General features: G+C 44.1%; 1 long non-coding RNA gene across 2 annotated transcripts; it reads right to left on the bottom strand.

Moving 5' to 3' along the window:
• Positions 1-4,011: 4,011 nt before the first annotated feature.
• Positions 4,012-17,309, bottom strand: LOC307213786. Of its 2 annotated transcripts, none has more exons than XR_013837682.1 (4): positions 17,235-17,309; positions 14,460-14,589; positions 5,163-5,250; positions 4,012-4,355 (listed from the first exon to the last, which is right to left on the bottom strand). It is a non-coding gene; the product is annotated as an uncharacterized lncRNA (long non-coding RNA). The 2 variants fall into 2 exon arrangements; XR_013837683.1 differs by having other exon boundaries at positions 4,012-4,288.
• Between the last annotated feature and the right edge of the window lie 273 nt (positions 17,310-17,582).

The raw sequence follows: 17,582 nt of genomic DNA, 5'->3' as shown, positions 1-17,582 counted from the left end.
ATCAAGACGAGACTCCTTTCAGTATTCCATTGCATTTTGGTGCACTGAGGGTTGGGGAAATGGTTGTTGGAGCCAGCACGGGGCTAAGAGTCTAGAGGCTTATTGCTTCAGGACTTTTCCTTATCTGCTTTGGAGCTTGTCATTAGAGTTGGGAACTCTAAAACAGACTTGTGGGCAGGAGTGCCACAATCAGGCTTCCCATTACAGGTGAGGAGGGCCCTTGCCCGGTTATGGATACCAGAAATATTTGGCCTAGTGCATGAAAATGGGTTCCTGTTAGCCAGGCATCAATGTGCTTACGTCGTGCACCAGTTATTACGGCCTGCGGCTTGCCTACCGCTGAACACGCCTCATTCCTTCCAAATAGGGCTGCTGCAAAGGCTGCACACTGGGGGCCTGTCAGTAGACAGGATTGTGAATACGGGTCATTGGAAGTCTGACGCTGACAGGGTTATATCAGGAAGTGTCACAATGATGTCTGTGCTGATGCTTGTCTGTTATTTCCTTTTTTCATAGGAGCAGCTGTGCACATTTGGGCCACAGCATTGTACACTGGGCTGGCAAGCGCGCTGACGAGTCTGGACTGGGGCACCATCTCTGTCTTCCTGCCCATGTGAACATATACTGGATGTCCAGATGGGGAATGCTTTGGGAGGAGATCCTTCCTTTGGTGCGGTCGAGTGTGACCTGTGCAGGTCCTCCCACAGTGCTGGTGGTACAGCTAGGCGAGAATGATTTGCCGTCTTCCTCCAGCATAAGTTTGCATTCCTGCATGCAAGAGGGCTTGGTTCGAGTTGATGGCAGCTCTCCCTGGACTCGAAATAATTTAAGGCATTGGTTCAAGGTGATCTGGAGGGGGGGGTTGGAGCACCTGTCCCCTCCAATGTGCAAATATATTCCATTAAAGGAATCCAAGGATTTGCCATGCTTTTGTCAACCCCTTTTGAGGGGTAGGGCCACGCAAGAGTCCCTGGGAGCATTTGGGGTGAGCTTGAGTCTGATCCTGGTTCATTGCTCCCCCACGCTGTTTACTTGTACTGACGATATGGTGGGCCCAGTCATCAGTGCTGCCCTGCTGAGGTCAGGTGCAGATAGTCGGAACCAGTGCCTAGACAAACTACCACCAAGCAGGCCAGAAAGCATGTTAATATGGCGGTGGAAAATAAAATAAAATAAATAAAGTAAATAAAATAAAATAAAATAAAATAAAATAAAATAGGTCCTTGCTTTAGGTGGTTCTGTGATATTGCACCCTGCTATTTTCTTCAAGGCTGTTGCCCTCTTTAGGGCAGATGGGGTGCATCTTTCCCCTATGGGGTACGACACCTGGCTGGATGCGGTTGCTTTGGGATTCATTGCTCCCCCACAATGTTTGCTTGTACTGGCTACTGTTGCTTTGGGATTGAAGGAAGGGTTGCATTTGTGAGTGGTTTGGCGGTGAGCTAAGGCTCTGCGGCGGTTAGGCATTGGTTTAAATTGGTTGGTGGAGGGGTATGGATTGGCTGTGCCTGCCCCTCCAATGCTGCTGCTGCACGGGAATTCCATTAAAGGAATTCAGGGGCTTGCCATTCTTTCATCCAAACCCCTGGAATCGGGTGCGGGCCGCGTAAGCCCCTGGAAGCATGCGGGGAGAAGCTGAGGGTCTGTGCCGCAGCTCCAGTTATCCCTGATCTTGTTCCTCCACACTGGCTTTCGCTGGAATCCGGGAGTCAGTGTTGTCCCCCAAGGCGGGGGGGGGGGCAGATAGTCATAACCAATGCCTAAGCAACCACTCACAATTTGTATGTTTAATAAAGTTGTGGCCAAAATTATGCCAAAAACCTTAAACAAAAATTTATGAGTGATGTGTGAGTTATTGGGGTAGGGGTGTTTTGGGGGACCTCAGCACGCAACATTATAGAGCTCATTTGGGAACACACACAAAAGCCATGGATGACAAGTGTTTCACTGCATGGCTTAAAGGTCTATCCTCTGGTGGGAGCAAAGCAGTGCAGATGGCATGTTGTAGTTACCATGATTGTACTTTTAGTACCCAGATGTGCTGCTAAAAACAACCACAATTTGATTGAAAATACTAGGAACTGGAAGCCACCACCGACCACCCACCCTAAATGGCACCTTTGATCACATATAAACTACAGTGGTACCTCAGGTTAAGTACTTAATTCGTTCCGGAGGTCTGTACTTAACCTGAAACTGTTCTTAACCTGAAGCACCACTTTAGCTAATGGGGCCTCCCGCTGCCGCCATGCCGCCGGAGCACGATTTCTGTTCTCATCCTGAAGCAAAGTTCTTAACCTGAAGCACTATTTCTGGGCTGGCGGCGACTGTAACCTGAAGCGTATGTAACCTGAAGCGTATGTAACCTGAGGTACCACTGTATTCAGATGCTAAAGTTTATATCCTTGTGGGGTTTTTCGCAGAATTTACCCATCTATCAGGTGGCCTGAGAGACACCTCTGCCTCATCTCAAGCCCCTCCAGTGTGGATGATGGAGTGTTTGAATTGCTCTGCCCAGTTTGCATCTTACTGACTCAGAGCCAGGCATTCCCTCATCAGTCCTGGGGAAATACCCAAGAAGCTCACCAAAAAGGGTAGGTTTCATGATAACACCACCCACAGGCCCATCACTGGTTCCCAAGGGCACCTAATTTATTATTGTCCATGATTATTTTTCCTCAAGAACTTCCTTCCCGATGCTCATTGGTGTTCACATCCACATCAGAGTAAGTAACATGGGAAGCATCTCAGAAATGGTCTTCATGAATGCAACTATTTTTGACCTTTATGCTCTCATCAATATACAGTAAATGCCCATTGGCTATTAATTCCAATGAGAGGTTTCTAACTGAGCCCACACCGCAGGAGTTCTTTTGCAGTATCCACAGGGGCGCACCAGCAAAAGTTTCCATGACAAGAGGAAACCACATACCACCAGTAATAAGGGAAGTGGACTAGAGATGAGCAATTTCGCTGCTAATTGTCAGCACTTCTGGCTTTATTAAAGTGTTAGTAATGTATCTCTCTCTCATTTAGCCATTAGTGATAATATTTATGAAGAGAGAAGACATCTGTGTGGTTTACATATCCAGCATAAAACTGATGGCAATTACAAGGGACTAAAATTAGGAGATTTGGCTGCTCGTCTCTGTCTCAGTTCGTTGCTGCCTTTAAAGATGTTGAAACACCCCCTGAACAAACTAGCAATAGCTCCACTGGGTTTCAGAAAAGGGCATTTCACAGCCCTCTGTGGAGATGCTATAGAAAGAAGCTGGGACTTTCTCCAAGCAAAACATCTTACCTTTCACTTATCTACCCCCACCCCACACCCTGCAGTCACATGTACAAATTTTACTAAAAATTTACTCGTCCTTCATCACACAATACTTACTTGGGTTTGCTTGTTGTGGAAAGGCTTCCCCCTTTCATTCACCTGGTATTTTAAATACAACCACACTGCAGTACAGAGAAAACAGAGTTTTAATATGCCATATGTCACTGTTTGCTCGGGAAAAGACCTTCCATGTTTTCTTCTGCTATTTTCACTGTAAACTCAGGGGCACATATGAAAGCCTACTGTGAGTCATATTTTGAGAATCTCTATTTTTTTGTCAAGGTTTCTGTATCATGTTAAAAACAACGAGCAACGAGGCAATTAAACATTTCAGTCGCTGGGAATGAAGGCAAAGCAATTATTAGAATTATTATTATTTTGGCTGGTTTTAGGAATCTGAAATGCAAATCCATTTCATTTATAATTTTTGCCTATCAAAAGTTCCTCAAAATAAATAGATAAATAATAAAAAAAACATGCTGCCTGGGTTTGCCTTGCTGTTGAATCTATTAACCCAGTTGGTGGAATAATTGCAAGGTACTTTGGCTTAATTACAGCACAGCAATGTGGTGCAGTTAAATATCCATATAATTTTATATTACTGCCCTCAAGGCCTCTTCATGGAATCAAACTTACTTTTTGTAAGAAAAAAAATCAATTTGAAGCTGCTCAGGAAGTGGTGGGAAATGACTTTACTCTAGTTACTTCCATATTGTCCATCAGCTTTATTCTCATTTCTGAAGATTAATGTAAATTGCCTAACAAAAAAATCTTCCTAGTTAATTATGCTTTAGGGAACTTTGTTCTTTTCTCCAAATTCTATTTCAGGCCCTCGTCTTATCCTTTCATAAGCCACGGTTGTTCATTAGGAAATTGCAGGCGGCGTTATCTTCCAGCAGACCTTTCTCCTCCCCTTATGGCTCCCTAGGCATCAACTTTTTGCATTGCACAGCTCTGTAGGAAGCAGCCAGGCCCAATATGTTCTCTTTTAAAAAATGAAAATGAGGACTTGGCTATACAACTGCAAATAAAACATTTTAAATACAAATGTGACACTAGATGGTGACAATGAGCTATGCAAATTTCAATGTCTTTTTCAAAACATTTTTTTTAATCATTTTCACAGCGTTTTTTATATGCATGTCGATTCCACCTAACTTGCCTGAACCATTACCACCTCCCTTGCACTTGTGGAAAATATAAATATGTTTAATATGACACCCGTCACCCAAGTACTTGTCACCATGATTGTTTAAGCAAAATTTAGGCTGTGGTTCTCCAGCCCTGCTATCCTAAACCCACTTACTAGAAAGAAAATCCCATTGAATTCATGGCTTCTCCACCCTTCCGCTTGTCCCGTTCGTAGAAAGCACAGATCTGAGATGTTTTCCGCTTGTTCTGTGCTTTCTGGACATGGGTGTGAATGGTTTTGCAACCCGCTCTGCCGTTCTTGCCGTGCCACTTTCTAAGCACTAGCGGCAAGAGTAAAGTTTAACAATGAAGTTAATTCATAGCACTGAAAATGGTTGGACTGGTCCAATTTTATCTAAAGCAAAAGGCAGCCTAATTCCTTTGGACCTCTCCAAAGGGGCCAATGGCTCAGGGGTAGAGGACCTGCTTTGCATGTAGTTATTCCCTGGCATCCCCAGTTAAAAGGACCAGGCAGAAGGTAATGTGAAAGACCTCTCTGCCTGAGAAGCTGGAGAACCACTACCTGGCAGAATAGGTTAGATGTGCAAAGGCACTGAGGTATAAGACAGCTAGCTAACTTCCAGTGCAACAGGCCATAAGATGTTGCATAAGGATTTAGTGCCAATGGAATTCTTACCTCCTCAAGCTAGACTGCTCCTGGCCATGTAGAAGCTCCCTCTGCTGTCTCCATGTGGCACTGATGAATGTTTGTAAGGCATCTTTGGCTGTGATATGATTACAAAAAGCCCTTATGCAATTATTTAAGCAAAGGCAATCCCATCTGGGATCCCTAAGAAAGAGGTCAATCATCAAAACCCAAAACTGGTGCAAAACTGATTGGTTCTTCAAACGAGAATGAAGAATGCAAATGGCATTGTAGCCCTGTGGTTGATCCAGCCCTGCAGTTTTCCCAGGTAGAGGGAAGCTACATCCTTAGTGCAACAGGAAGTAGCTAGTGCTAGTGAACTGTCTCTTAGTGTCTGGAGCCCTGTTGGATGAATCTGCTTTTCAGCTGTAAATCACTTTGAGATCCCTCATTGGAAGTGAGGCATATATGAAATGAATTCTTATCACCACCACCACCAGGATCATTGAGGCTGAATGGACAAATGAGCTGGATCTCCCACATAGAAACTTGGCACATTACCTCTCCACGCACAAAACCCAATAAAAGAGATCACATATCACCAACATTATGTCTTTTAAATTATCAAGGGCTGTCCTGGATTTGTCGGCCTCTAAAACTAAAAACCAGGTGTGCCTGAGAATCTGGATGAGGCTAATGGACTCGACTTTCCAGTTTTGCACAGGGTCTGTGATGGACCTGTAAAATGGGTAATAAACAGCCTTTCCTGTAAATGCATCTTACAGTTATAAACCAGGCACCTACTTCCAGGCATAGGTAAAGCAATTGACATGTGCTGCAAAGATATTCTATACGCAGGAAGGCACACACTGCAGCTATTCAGCAATAGAGCTTCATCCTTTTCTGTTCTGCAGCCCTTCCTGGAGCAATTTGACAAGTTCAAAGAGTGTGAAGGAGCTCTGCATCCTGGGCTGGAGCCTAACAAATGATCGGGCTTGAACTCTCAAACAGTAAGTAGCATTGAAGGATTACTTTCCCATTGATGCAGATCCCAAGTGGACATTTTGCAGTGGCTTGAAAGGGAATAAATAATGAGGGGTGACTGATCATAAAGTGCAAGGCACTTTATTTCTGGTGGCTCCTTCCTATTAATTTGCTGCCGCACACCTGTGCAAGGAAGCAACCTTGGAGCAGATGGCTGATCAGCCTAGTGAAGGGTGAGTGTCAGAGAAACAACACACACTCAATCTCTAGGGGAACAGTGCTCTGAAAAACGCCCAGTCTTCAGGGTTGGAAGATCCTCTGAGCAGAAGTGCAGTCAGGTCATTTCAGACCAGCCTTCGTGAAGTTGGTACCCTTCAACTGTTTCAAGAGAAACTACCCAACACTATGACATAACAACATTCCACTTCAGGAATTGGAGGGCCTTTTTTCACTGGAGGTATTTAAGAAGAGGGTTGATGGCCATCCATCAGGGTTGCTGTTGGAGCAAGATTCGTACGTTGAACACTTGTGTTCAACTAAGTGATTTCCAAAGTCCCTTCCAACTCTACAATCCCTTGGTTCTATGAATATGTGCCATAAAAAGATATGAAAAGCAATTCCTTTCTTGATAATTCTTGTCCATCCTGATAAATGCTGAAATTTAATTGTCACTTAGAGGGGGAGAGGTAAAACTGGATCATTCGTAGAAGGCACAATGTTTCCTGAGTTGAGTAGTGGATTTTTGGGGAGGGTGGTGTGTCACAAGCTTTCCCAAAACTATTATCTGAGATTCTTTACCCAAACACAAGGGACATGGGTGGTGCTGTGGTCTAAACCACTGAGCCTCTTGGGCTGCTGATCAGAAGGTTGCGGTTCGAATCCCCGTGACACAGTGAGCTCCCCTGCTCTGTCCCAGCTTCTGCCAACCTAGCAATTCGAAAGCACACCAGTGCAAGTAGATAAATAGTACCGCTGTGGCGGGAAGGTAAACGGCGTTTCTGTGCACTCTGGTTTCTGTCACGGTGTTCCATTGTGCCAGAAGCAGTTTCATGCTGGCCACATGACCCGGAAAGCTGTCTGTGGATAAATGCCGGCTCCCTCAGCCTGAAAGCAAGATGAACGCTGCAACCCCATAGTCGCCTTTGACTAGACTTATGTTGAATAATTAAGCGTAACTAATTGGTTTACGACCCCAATTAGCTGCAGTTTATAGCGGTCCGGCACACTCCTCAGCCAAGCTGCGCCGATCTGCGTCTCTCCGGTTTCGCCTTGCAGACTAAAACACAGCGGAAAAAACTGTTGCTTCAGATCCATGCAAACACACGAAGCGTTAGTGTGTTTATTTATTTATCAGTCCTTTATTGCAGCAGAATATTTACAACTCAGCATTTCTCAGATAGACTCTCCCGGACTTCTAGCACTCATGGCTAATGGCTGCTGTCTCTCTCGAAGACACAGAGACAAGTAAGGAAAAAACTCCTCCCACCTTCCAAACCTGACGTCAGAATATGAGGCGTCACTCAGAACATCTTAACCCTATAAGTTCTGAATCCCAACACCCCCTCTCGCCGAGCATTCTGACGAGACCTGTGGATGTACCTTTGTAGATCTCTGTGAGATCAATCCCTTCCCCAATGCCTTGCACCCTCTCCTGGCGTTCCTGTCAGGCATCTGTGGAACATCCTCACAACTCTCAGATTCGCACTGTGCGAAACTTACCCACGCACCTGTGGCCTGATACCTCTCAGGTGGAATACCCTTCGTTGTGCGACTGGACCGCCTGGGCACAAACTTAGGTATTTCCTCTGACTCACTGTGGTCAGCAGGTGTGTCCTCTGCATCATAGGATTCCCCCTCTGACTTGAAGCGTCTTCGAATCCTTTGCATCACGCTAACAGGAGAACTAGGCTCACTCTTGGGCTCTCTTTTTACAACTTGTGGAGATGCCCCATCCTGTTCCTGACTTTGGTCAGTGACCTGGTCTTCATCAACAGACTCAGCCTCTCCTTCCTCCTCATCAGAACCTTCCTGCTCTGAATCAGAAAGACATTCTGAGAGAAAGTCACGCCTGGCAGGAGCCTCTGACCTACCATCCTGCTCATAAAACTCAGCGTGTTTACTGATCAGCAGCTTACTCTGATCACCTGTTGGGTACGCAAACCTCCATGCTTTAGAAACCGGCTCATACCCACAGAAGATCATTTTCTGGAACTTGGGTTCACCTGGTGCTCGCAAAGCCTTAGGCACCGGCACAGATGCGACTGCCCCAAAAGAACGCAGAAAGTGAATCTGGGGTTTCCTGCCGTGCAACAAGAAATAAGGTGTGTCACCTACCACTGAATTGTAGATCCGATTCCAGGTGAAGCTCACATATTTAATTGCCTCCATACAAAAGCTTGGAGGTAATCCAGAATCTGACAGCATCACCTGTGCAGCTTTGACCAGAGCCTCACTCCTGAGCTCTGCCACCCCCCTCTCTTGAGGAGAAGTCACCTTGTGACGTATCCCTTTCTGGTGAAAGAACGTCTGCAAAGCAGACCCAGTAAACTTCGCACCTCTGTCACTAGTGACTGCTTGCACTTTGGTGGAGAACCTTAGTTCCACCTCCTCAATCCAACTTTTAATCAGCTGTGCTGCATCTTCCTTGGATTTGAGAGCATGAGTCCAGGAGTTCTGCGAAAAACTATCCTGCATCATCAGCAGAAACCTGGCCCCTCCCAGACTTGGTTCCTTCATGGGACCCAACAGATCTATGTGCACAAGTTCAAAAGGTTTTGTGGTTACCCTCTCCACCCTGGGGTAACTGCACCCTTTTACCTTTGCCTGTCTGCAAGTCTCACAATCTATGGCACTTCCACATTCCTCAATTTTACAGCCTTTGGTACATTCAGGTAGCACCTGTAGTTCTTCAAGAGAACTATGAGCTGTCTTCTTGTGCCAAACACATGCACATGAAACATGAGTGGGAACTGTAGCACGCAGCGCTTGTGCCCTCTTAACCTTCCCCTCATCCTCCAGAGGCGTTTTAAGAATAAAGAGATCATTCTGCCCCTTTGCAACTTTGACAAGCTGCTTCCCTCCTTTGGAGATTGTGCAAGTATCATTCTCAAAGTAAACCTTAAACCCCTTTTTCAACAAATAAGGTACAGATAAAATACAGTGACGCAATCCCGGTACAGTGTAAACCTCCACCTGCTCCTGCAAAACAGAAAGAAAGATTTTTGCAACATTAGTAACATTTCTTTTTTTCCCATCTGCAAACAGAACAGTTTTTCCAGCTGGAATTGCCTTGCAATTCCACATCTTGACAGCAGGGGTCTCTGGAATCAGGTTGCGATTAGCTGCTGAATCAATCACAAAGCAGAGTTCAGTGTCTCTCTCAGAGCTGTCCTCAAACATTGCCAGACTGGCAGTCAGCTGATAAGCCTCCTCAGTGTCTCTAGCACGTCCGACTTGGGCATTCCCACGCCTGGCTCCCTTGCCGGGCTGGTTGCCATGGAGACCTGGCTGGTTCCCATGAGAAGCGACCTTGACAACATCCTGCCTCGTCTCTCTGCTCCGGTGGGGGCAAAAGCGACGCAGATGTTCAGTGGAATTACAAATGTAACAACGACGAATGGACAAAGCCTGGACCGTGCACTCCGCCGGCTTAGCTCTGCCCTTACAACCAGAGCTCCCGGTGCCAGCTCTGCCCTCTCTGAGGCGGCGTTCTTCTTCATCAGATAAGCGTCCTGTGACGTAATTCAGCGTCAACGTTTGGGGATCCATCGATTCCAGAGTTAGACACAAATTGTCATAACTCTTGTCCAGGGAGCTGAGCAAAATGTACACTTTCAGCTCCTCAGTAAAGTTGACTTGCAACAGTCTTAGCTGGTTAAAAACAGACAGCATCTCAGTTACATGCTTTCTGATGCTATCCCCAGGACGTAACTTCATCTCAAACAATCGTCTGGTGGTGTGGATCTTTGCACCAGCCGTAGTTCTGTGGTTCACCCTTTCCAACGCTTGATAGGCCTCACATGCATTCTCCAGCCCCTCTACCAAAGGCAGCTGTGAGCCATCCAAACTAAGCACAATAGCTCCCAGGGCTTTGTGATTTTTTCTCTGTGAAGCGCGGGCATCTGCAATTTCTGCCGCTGAAGCTCCTGCCGCTGGTGTGGGTAGTGGAGGTCCCTGAACAGCCTCCCACAGCCCCTTCGCTACCAGCCATGCCTTCAGCCTTCTGCTCCATTCTTGCCAATTTTTGCCGTCCAATTTTTCAAATGGGACTACGAATGACTCGTGGCTGTCTGCCATTTTCTTCCCAGGGGCCCCAAGCTGTACTCACGTATCAACAGCTCTCCGGCACCTGACTTCGCAGCTGCTCTCAGCTCTCAGCTCTCAGCTCCTCTCAGCATCAGGCAAAACTCAGCGTCTTTCAGCCAGCTGCTTTGCCTCAGAACGCAGACCTCCGCTTTCGGTAGCGTCTTCCCAGCTGACCCAGCCGACTTCAAAGCACACTTCGCAACAGTTTTATAACGGTAATTAGGTCCATAACCTGTTGAATAATTAAGCGTAACTAATTGGTTTACGACCCCAATTAGCTGCAGTTTATAGCGGTCCGGCACGCTCCTCAGCCAAGCTGCGCCAATCTGCGTCTCTCCGGTTTCGCCTTGCAGAGTAAAACACAGAGGAAAAAACTGTTGCTTCGGATCCATGCAAACACACAAAGCGTTAGTGTGTTTATTTATTTATCAGTCCTTTATTGCAGCAGAATATTTACAACTCAGCATTTCTCAGATAGACTCTCCCGGACTTCTAGCACTCATGGCTAATGGCTGCTGTCTCTCTCGAAGACACAGAGACAAGTAAGGAAAAAACTCCTCCCACCTTCCAAACCTGACGTCAGAATGTGAGGCGTCACTCAGAACATCTTAACCCTATAAGTTCTGAATCCCAACCATCCAGGGGTCCTTTACCTTTACCTTTACCTTTACCTGAACACACTGGATATCTAATCTGGGGTCTTGTATATGTAACAGATTTGCTCTGCCACTGACCTACAGCCATGCAGTATGAAAATAATATTTTGCTATGACCAACCCCATAGCCAGCTGAGCGTTGTACTGCCTTCAGAAGATAAGCTCCAGCAGAGTTGTCGGGGGGGGGGGGAATTTCCAATACTGTACTTCGCAATTCAGAGGTTCTAAAATAGTGTTCCTGATTCTAGAACTGGGTGTGCCCAAAGGCTCCAGGTTGGAATGAGAGAAATGCCAGTAGCTTTTAATTTTCAGTGTAACTCCTGTGTAATGGTTTTAAAGATCTGTCAGTCTCGTCATAGGATTTGACCATTAAGAACTGCTTCCATTCCCAGGTCTTCATTCAGATGTTAATAGATTTCTCCATAACCCAGTGTATTCAATAGCTCTTAGTGATCAAACTTGACTTGTTATTTTGAATTAACATTTGGGACTACTGTATTATTGGGAGGAGAGGGGATATGTGTTGCCAGTTGTCTTCAGTGTAAGGAGTTTGGTAGCTTAGCATGTATTTCCAGAGGCCATCATTGGTTCAACAAAAAGGATTACATATGCAGTACAGAGTCACAGTACATATGCAGTACAGTCACAGCATGAAGCAAAACAATGGTTTAGGATTGCTGCCAACTTTACATCAAAGCCCATGGTTCTGTCAATGCAGGAAATTGTGCAAAAACAACAGGCAAATTCACTTTATTTTAGCTGAATCTGTTGAAACGTTCATCAAGGAACTGCTTTAGTGCTTTTAGCACCACTGCTGCAAACATTTTGTATTTTGGTTGTTTTAACTCTTCCTTGCCAAACCCATCTCCCATAAACTTTCCAAAATCCATGGTGCCACTTTTATGTGCTAAGAAGTTATATATTATTTATGCAGCCTTGAGAGCTCTTAAAAAAAAAAAAAAAGAAAAACCACCACCGTCACACAATTCAGTACATTTGTAAATTAAATAAACCTGTGTCAGAGAAACTATACATGGATGTTGTGGTTTTGTTAAGCTGGCAACATTCCTGTATCATACGATTTCCATTCTGAAGATATTCTATATGAATATTCAGAGAAGTATGTGATCCAATCAACAGCTGCATTCCAATCCACATATAAGTTCAGAACCATCTTATTAGGTTGGTATGATTTAAAATGTGGACTGAATTTTTTCCCACTATCCCTACTTCAACCTAACATTTAATTTTGCAATGGTTGATACTGAAGTTTAGGTATGCAAAATATTTAATCCTAAAAATATATATTTTAAATCAACTAGGCTTGACAAAAACTTGGCTATTGCTTCACTCTCAGAAGAGTAGTCATGAAAGAACAAAGGAAGAACAGTTTTAGGAGAGAGAAATTTCTCACAAGGCAGAGGTCAAGAAGAAGGTCAGAGGGCCTCAGAATGGAAGCTTAAAGAAATTCTTGAACTTTCAAGTTGCTGTTTTAGCTTTACCTAGCAGCTATTCCAACACTGTGAAAATCATGCAAAAGCCTTTATTACTATGTCAGGATAAGAATTTGGCTACTGAAGCTGTCATGACTAAGGGAAAGAGTGACATTGTTCTGGACAAATCCAACACAGGCAAGAAATAAGTTTGCTTCTTGCAGAAAGAAAAGAAGTTTTAAAAAGAAGTTGTGACTGAGAGCAAGAGAAGAGCCATAAAGCAGTAAAAGGTATAAAGAGCAAAATGGCCCCTCAGGTATAATGTCTGTCACCTCATAAAAAGCCAGTGTAGTAAGAGAGTCAGTGTAGCGCATAGGCACCAACTCCTAGGGCCAGAGGTGCTGGGCTCCATACTTTGTCTTCTCCTGAGGATGTGTGCATGGCGTGTGTCACGCATGTGGTGTCACATGTGCACGTGACACTAATCCCCCTCCATATTGTGTGCACAATTGCACTTTTGGTGTGGTGCAGTGGTTAAAGTGTTGGTCTAGGGCCTGGGGACCCAGGGTTCAAATCCCCACTCAGTCACAAAACTTCCTGGGTACCCTTGGGCTAGTTGCTAGATTTCCACCTACTCAGTTGTGAGAAAGAAAAGGGGAGGAGAAGCTCCATGCACTCCACCTTGAGCTCCTTGAAGGAAAGGTAGGATATAAATGTACAGACCTTCTTCAAAGGGAAACACCTGTACATTCAGTCAGATATGATGCCTCAGGGATAGCATGCTAAATTAAGATAGGTATGACCACTGGAAATTTTCCAGTGGACCCACTGGGTCTCCTCAGTTGCCTAATGAAGCCACACCTGGGAAATGTGGGTTTCTGTAGTTCTTTCTTCACCAGCATCAGCTACTGCCCATCAATGTTATTGCCAGGCTAAGACTTCTGCCTGGGCCACTCTCAAGTGACCTGTACACTTTCCTTTCTACTCAGATTTATTTGGCTCTAATCCCATATCTTACAGCCAACTGTGATCCTTCAGGATTGGGAAAAATGCCAAATAAAAATAAAGGCATCAAGTAAATGGACGATAGAAAGAAGAAGCCAGCTTAGCATGGAATGCAACCCAGAGACAGCTGAGCATGTTTCACTTCCATTGAAATCGAATGGAACAAAAATATACTCTTGCGCCAAGACTGTGCCTAACTTTTGCTGGATTTTACCTACTGGGAAAAGCATGCTTGGACGCATAGTGGGGAAATAGCAAGGCTGATCTCAACATTCTCAGATAAATATTTTGGTTAAATTCTTAGATATTGGGAGCCAAAATGGGATGGGGAAGGGGGGGAAAAATCAGGTAGAGAAAGTTCCAGTGCTTGGGCAGGGTACTTTTGCAGGCTGGAGATGTTGTTGTTGTTGTTGTTGTTAACATTACCATCATAAAAGAATGGCAGGAGCAGTCAAAGGCTCTCCTCATCCTTAAATATTTTTTCCTCCTTTCCCTCTCATTTTGTACTGTTTTTGGGACCGAGTTCCAGGGGCGGAGAGGATCCTCCTCCGTGATTGCTGGATGCCGAGTTCGATACATTGTATTCAGCTTGTAGAAGATGGCGAGAATACGACAGGAGACAAATATATGCAGGAGCGGTTAGCTGAATATGCATACGCCTTGAAAGGTCTGAGAGGCATTATCAGCGCCACTTCTCAATGAATTTAAAAGAAGGTGACAGACTCGCTATTCAGGGTACATACAATGTTCCACCGGTGATAGATTCCAATCAGGGAGCATCCAGGAAATATTACATGAATGTCACAAGCTGCTGCCAACGCACATTCATTTGTTATACGCTGAATGAGAGGCAGTTTATATTTCAGCAGAGATATAAAAGAGCGAAAAGGAAATATAAATCAAGAGCATTTCTGCTTTGGTAACAGAAAAGTAGATGCTCTTGGGGACAAATGGTTGGAGCTTACCTTTTAGCTCCCTGTGCTTGACAACTCACTGTTCCAATTGCTCTTGAGGCTGCAGCATGTGCTTTCAAACCATCTCGCACAGTAACTGCTGATTTAGGGATCTGGATGCCACACGCCAGAGCTGAAATTACTGAAATGTGTAATTCATGTAGTCAAAGTCTACACTCATCCTGGGTGGGGCATTAATAACAAAGAACTGGGGGGGGGCTGTGCTACACTCCAGGGTCTTGCATGTGATCCTGCCCCCCAAATAACCCTGGAAACCACCTGCCAGTCAGCATAGACTATCCAGAGCTAGGTGGACCAGTGGCCTGGCTAGGGCTGCATAAGCACGATATATTTAAAGCATATTCAAAGTGCATTTCCCCCCTCAAAGAATTCTGGGTACTGTAGTTTACCCCTTACAGCGTTACAATTGCCAGCAATCTTTAACAAACAACAGTGTCCAAAATTCCCTGGGGGGGGGAAATATGTTCCAAATGTGCACTAAAACTATAGAGTGTATGCAGCCTCAGTATAAGATTGTTTCCTACATTCCTGCGTAGGATGGGAGAGTCAAGTTTCTCCTCCAGTCCCAACAATGCCCCTCTGGACAAAGATAAATTGTCTCCCATAGATAAATAGCTGCTACATACTCCAGTGGGGAAGTGGTTCTGCTTTTGTGAGAAAACATGGGGGATTCCAGTGAGAGCGAAGCATGACCCACAATAATGGCTGATTTGGTTGCCACCAACAGGAACCTAGCAGCTGCAATATATAGGCTGCCTCTGCCTGTCCCCCAGCCCTTGCAATAAGCTGTGTGCTTAGCCACTCCCCTTTCTGTTTTCTACCCATGTCTCTTGTGATGGAAGAAGCAACAGAACAGTGGCTTATGCATTCAGTGGTGGATGAACTATATTGATTAGCATAGGATTCAGTTTGCTACTGCTGAAGATAGTGAATAATTGCTTCCTGTATTAAATATATTTCTACAACAGGGGATAGGACTAGTCTCCTAGAAAACAAACCCACTCAGCCAGCATTAGTGATCAAACAACATGGCTCTGCTGGCTGAAAAGACCCATACTTCTTCAGGCAGGATGGGAAAGAATCAAAATACGCTCTCCCTTTGCAATTATTTAAAGGCTGCATTAAATCTAAACTCAAATGCAAACCAAAATAGAGCCATCTTTTTCCTGCAGTTTTGAAAATCTATGGTCTTTGATAAAGAGACATATTAGAATATACTGTCTGGCACTGAGGTATTAAATATATTAACTAGTCCCCCCCAAAAAAAAAGTATTTTGCAAAGAAGGATTGTATATTCATATGGAAGTTGAGAATTTTGTCAGGGAAAATATACAGCCTCAGTGAGACAGCCAAATAAATTTATAGTCTACTATGTTACACATGATGGTGAAATGACTTGGCATGGTTTGCATATCATGCTGAAATTTCCTTAGAAGATGTCTAATATATCAAATAAGCTGCATTTCAGTAAGAAAGAAGGCTATTCAATCTGCTCTATGCGGTAACAATATTAAGCCAAATGCCATCCTTTCCATTTGTGTTGCTGATGCAGCATGAAGAGCACCAACTGAAGTGTTTACAAAGTGTGAGAAACAAAAAGTTTTTATTGGTTGCTGTGCTCTCCTCTCAGTTCACCAGAACTGTTTTAGATTTTGTGTATTAAGAGCCCCACAGAACTCTGCCTCTATCTCAGAGTGACTACCTCTAGGAAATTCCTGATGGTTCCATATTTTTAGTAGTACAATGGTACCTCTGGTTACGAACTTAATTCGTTCTGGAGGTCTGTTCTTAACCTGAAACTGTTCTTAACCTGAGGTACCACTTAATTAATGGGGCCTCCCACTGCTGCCGTGCCGCTGGCGCATGATTTCCGTTCTCATCCTGGGGCAAAGTTCTTAACCCGAGGTACTACTTCCGGGTTAGCAGTGTCTGTAACCCGAAGTGTTTGTAACCCGAGGTGTTTGTAACCCAAGGTACCACTGTACTATTATTATTATTTTAAAATATTATATACGGTCTTTAAAAGCTAAATTCTTCCAAGGCAGCTTAAAGATAAAAATGTAATACAATCACAATAAGTGTACTTAATTAAAGGCAGCTGAATTAAAAGAAGCCCAAGACAAAATAACATATATATATATATATATATATATATATATATATATATATATATATATATGGAATCTTAATAAAGTTGTCTAACTAGGTCTGCCTTTAAGCACAGTTTGGAAACTTTAGCTTGTTCAGAGTGTGTCTACCAGAGTTAGGAACGGGGGTGAGGACTTTTGCTCTACCAGCTGCACTGAATTTGGGTGCATTTCTGAGCCCCATTTTAAAGTGCTGACTTTAACCTTTATACCATTATAAATGGATTGAACCCAAGCTATTTGTTGGACCACTGCACACATAACATCTTGCCTGCGTGCTGAGATCTGCATCCAAGGTTGTTTTGGTGTGTCCACCGCCTAGATTAATAATGATGAACAGGCAGATGTGAATCTCATAAGGGCAGAGGAGAGATCACTACCGCCATCACATGTTTTCACTAGGGACAGGTGAATCTGTCAGCTTGGGTTTCTCTCAGTTTTTCACACTGATGTTCAGTTCTCCATACCAGTTTGCATTTTAATGTATATTTTCCCTTAGGATATGCATTTTTGTACACATTACTTGGCTGGAGAACTGCATTTTGTTTTGGAAAGTGTAAATTAGGAAAATTCACCTAAAATGCAAACTGAATCAAATTTCACCCCCATGTCTACTCACAGCCTCTTTTAGAGTCAGTGGCAGCCCTCTCCACTCCTCTTCTCAAGCTGATATAGAATCCTATAGTTAGCTGTGATGAAACATTCTAGAATTCACAATTTTCTGTATTTAACTTGAAGCCCCGGAAGCAACATGTTCTTGAGGGCTCGTGTGAATATTGCCTTGCATTTAATATCCCTGAGGATTTATTCCTGTGAAAACAAGACAGAAAAAAGCTTCCAGAGAAAACTTAGTAATATAAAAAAGGTTAACCTATTCTATGTAACAGGAAAAAGTTGAAATACCTTCATTTTATAACAACACTCTTAACTTCAAGACATGAAACAAAGTTTATTATTTTTTAACTAC

This window comes from Podarcis cretensis (assembly GCF_951804945.1).
Source record: "Podarcis cretensis genome assembly, chromosome: 3".
NCBI classification, from domain to species: domain Eukaryota; kingdom Metazoa; phylum Chordata; class Lepidosauria; order Squamata; family Lacertidae; genus Podarcis; species Podarcis cretensis.
The sequence above is the reverse complement of the archived record's forward strand: the minus strand, read 5'-3'. Positions and strand labels throughout refer to the sequence as shown.